This window comes from Arachis ipaensis, chromosome B06, assembly GCF_000816755.2.
Source record: "Arachis ipaensis cultivar K30076 chromosome B06, Araip1.1, whole genome shotgun sequence".
Classification (NCBI taxonomy): Eukaryota; Viridiplantae; Streptophyta; class Magnoliopsida; order Fabales; family Fabaceae; genus Arachis; species Arachis ipaensis.
In genome coordinates, this window is record NC_029790.2 from 58,157,726 (window position 1) to 58,161,857 (window position 4,132).

Below are 4,132 nucleotides of genomic sequence, written 5' to 3' on the forward strand. Positions count from 1 at the left end.
GGAGGATAGACCTCTTCATGAGTTCAAACCATCCCTTGGCTTCTGGGCTAAGGTCTGCCCTCTTGATGAACCGGGGTCTCTTATCCGCATACCTTTCCCAGTCAGCTCCTGTGACACATATGTCAGTCACTATTTCTTCGAGTTCATCATTGTCAGGGCTCTTACTTATCCTTGCATGATAACTAAGCTCATCAAAATGTGGTGATTTCAGCTGAGGAGTTCTTGTTATAGCATTTGGGCTGAAGTCCACCTCTCTTCCTCTTACGTAACTTTTGAAGATTGGGTCCTTGGTTTTGTCTTCTCTAACCACATTTGCATAGAACTCTTTGATAAGGTTTGCATTGATCTTCCCCTCTGGGTTCGTGAGCCTTTGCCACCCTCTTTGTTCAATTTTCTCTCGAATCTGTGGGCATTCATCCTCGTTGATTTGGAATGTTAACTCAGGCAGTATCTTGTTGAGCTTTATCCGCTCAAATTCAAGTTCATGGAATACAGTTTTGAATCTCTTCTCATCGAAAGGAATGCTCTCCACTGGTTCCTTCCTCTTTTGCCTCTTGGAGCTTGATGATGCCATGAGTTTGAGTTGATGTGTGAAGAGGGTGGAAGGTACGGATAGATGAGGAATTCGGTTGGTTAGGACAAGGTGTGATGAAGGGGAAGAGTGTTTGGTTTCGAGAATAAGAAGTGTGGGGAGTGAAATTGGAATGTTAAGGGTGTACTTAGTGCGAATCACTTATATAGGGAAGTGGTGTGCGGATGAAAGGTGTGGATTGATGGGGTTGGTGTATGATGAACGGATGAGGTTCTGCAGGGGATGAGCACAAGGATCATCATCTTTATGAGGGAGATTGGTTCGGTCTTCAAGGGTCTCATTCTTTCAATGTTGCATGGCACATTTTCCAATGTATTCCCCTTGAAGAAAAGTGTGTATTTTCCCTTCATGAAGTGGCCGAACCCTCCTCATTTAATTGTTCACTCAATCCATTTCAATACCCCTTTCTCTCTCCTACAAAATAAAAGAATTGTGATTAAAAAAATATGTGTGGAAAGTGGCAGCAAAATTAAAAGAATAACTACTTTTTAAAGTTTTTGTTTTAACTAACTAAGTGCCATTCATTAGAGCAAACCAACTGACTAACTCAACATCCATGTGTGCGACATTGGCAACACCAAACTTAATTTGGTGCCGTGTGGTGTAAAAGATTTGTTCAAGGCCCCTAAGAGTGACATGATATGGGTTACATTGATGTTCTCTTAGTGTGCCTTAAACACCAAACTTGTTCTTCACTATATCTTGCACACAAGGATTCATTCAAGTCATTGTCAAGTTGATTTGAAATCCCTGAACCTTGCATTATTAACTACTTTTAAAAGCATGTAAAACATGGGTTGCCTCCTGTGAAGCGCTTCTTTAGAGTCACTAGCTTGACGTTTTGCATTTGTCATGGCGGTTGGTAATGCTTCAGATCTTCCCCTCTTGCAGTAGACCTTGCTTGCTTTGGTGTGCAGCGTTTGAGGTAACGTTTGCCTCAAACGTTGGCGAAAACGCCAGTTCTGGAGGCTCAAATGTATTGTCCACCCCATACTATTATACATTGTTGGAAAGCCCTGGATGTCTACTTTCCAGTGTTGTTGGGAGCACATTATTTGGAGCTCTACAGCTCGAGTAATACTCCCTTGAAGGTGCAGAGGTCAGTTGGCCTCACTGCAGGTTGCCACCATGTTCGTTTATGCACATTGCGGGGCAGTTTTCTCCCTCAATTTTAGTGTCCACCATGCAGTGCCATATATGCTTGGAAAGCTCTTGATTCCTACTTTCCAATGCTTCTTGAATCACCTCATTTGGAGCTCTGTAGCTCAGGTTATTCTTGTTGGAAGTATACCCCTTGTATGCCTTGTGGTGTGTGGCGCCAACGTTAGCCTCCAAGTTAGGGGGCTAACGTTGGCGCAAACGTTGGCCCCTCTCCCTTATGTCTTAATGTGCCAACGTTAGCCTCCAAGTTAGGGGGCTAACGTTGGCGCAAACGTTGGATGGCCAGGGAGGAATTCATGTGCCAACGTTAGCCTCCAAGTTAGGGGGCTAACGTTAGCTCAAACGTGGGGAGCCCAGGGAGTAATCTTCATGCCCAACGTTAGCCTCCAAGTTAAGGGGCTAACGTTGGGGCTAACTTCATGCCTCCAGGATCAACTTCCATTCTTCACTTCTAGCCATTCCTCTTTGCTTCAACCTTTCTCCAAGCTTTCTTCACCTATCATTAATCAACCAAACACATCAAAGCTATGCTCAAAATCATGAGATATTCATTCTTTCATAATATGTGACAATTTTAGCATAAAACCTCATGAAATAGCATGAATTCATACATGGTTGATTAAATCAAAGAAAACATGAAAATCTACCCAATTGGCTTGCTTATGGCTCAAGAAAGTTCATAATTCAATTGAAAACAAAAGAAAAAGGCTAGTTAAAATAGGCTAAGATGACTTGTCATCACAACACCAAACTTAAAGCTTGCTTGTCCCCAAGCAAGAAAAGAATCATGCAATAAAGATTGACAATCTAAGGCAAGAAGAATAGAAACTCAATGTTCATGGTAAGCTAGTTTTCTAAGCATACTACAATCACAAAATTGGAGAGCCCAGAATTTGAAGTTTCTTGGTGATATTCCCATCCATCATTAGAGATTGGTGATGGTGGGTGATATCCCATGGAATTTGTTTGATCATAAGATGAGTTGAACTCCATTTGAGTTTTGTAAAACACACAACCAAGGAAAATTGAAATTACTCATATCAGAGATAAGAATTTCTTAGTGAGGCAAAAACTCAAACACCTTGGTTTCACTTTGAAACAGAAAACAAAAATAAAGAAAATGCTTGATCTAGACTTCTCACCCACATAATCATTGTTGATCTAATCAATCCCCGGCAACGGCGCCAAAAATTTGATGAGTATTTTGGTGAAAAATAAATTTCTCCCAAAACACACAAATCTAACCGGCAAGTGCACCGGGTCGCATCAAGTAATAATAACTCACGGGAGTGAGGTCGATCCCACAGGGATTGATGGATCAAGCAACTTTAGTGAGTGATTAGTTTAGTCAAGCTAACATTGATGTGAATTGTGTGAAATTGTAACCAACAGAAAGTAAATGACAATGAATTTAAAGTTGCAGAATGTAAATTGGCAAGTAACTTAAAGAGCAAGAAATGTAAATTGCAAGAATCTTAAATGACAAGAAATATAAATTGCATCAAATGTAAAGAGAATTGGGAATTGGATTTGCAGAAATTAAACAAGGAAAAGTTAAATTGCAACAAGCAGAGAAGTAAAAGATGGATTTGATTGATTCGGAACCAAAACAGAAATGTAAATAAACATGAAAAGCAATAAACAGAGAATGTAAAATTGGAATTAAGATCTCAGGACCCAAGAGACTAGATAACCAAGTCTAGATCTCAATGCCTTCCTAGATCCAACAAGAACAATTGCAAGAGAAATTAAAGAAAAATAAATTACAGAAGCCAAGAGAAGGTGAAGTAGTAAACAGGAATGGAAATTCAATTGTGCAGAGAAAGTAAACAAGAAAATTCTCAAGGTTAGATTGAAACAGAATTTCTTCAATTCTCAACCCAAGATTCAAAACGAAATTGAAAACTAAGAGAGAGCTCTCAAATCCTAATGCTCCCTAGTGGAGCCAGCCTCCTTACAAATATGAAGATGATGCCTTATATAGGCTTTACAAAATGGAAATGAAAATGAAATTAAAAACAAATTACAATTAAATGAAATTCCTATTTTATCTTTTTCTTGTGCCTTTGAGTGATGATCATTTGGGCCCTTGCTCTTGATGGAATTGGGTTGATAAAGGCCTTGGTTGATTGCTCTTGGAGTTTGAGGTAGAACCAAAGTGAACCAATTGAACCGGGTTTGAGGTTAGCCAAAGTTGGACCTAAAGTTTGAGCCAAAGTTTGGCTCCAACTTTTCACATCAGCAAACACAATCTGCTGGTATGGACGTTGGTGCCAACGTTAGGGGTCTAACTTTGACTCTAACGTTGGCAATGCCTTGTGCACATTTATGGCGCCAACTTTGTCCTCTTGTCATGTTGCCAATTTTATGCCCAATATA

The 4,132-nt window shown here is 40.0% G+C and overlaps 1 long non-coding RNA gene across 1 annotated transcript in view; it reads right to left on the bottom strand.

Annotated features, from left to right (window-relative positions):
* The window catches only part of LOC110263994, a 19,619-nt gene continuing 17,488 nt past the window's right edge, over positions 2,002–4,132 (bottom strand). The window contains exon 3 of the long non-coding RNA XR_002349720.1: positions 2,002–2,201. This is a non-coding gene — a long non-coding RNA (uncharacterized LOC110263994). The remainder of the gene's footprint in view (positions 2,202–4,132) is intronic.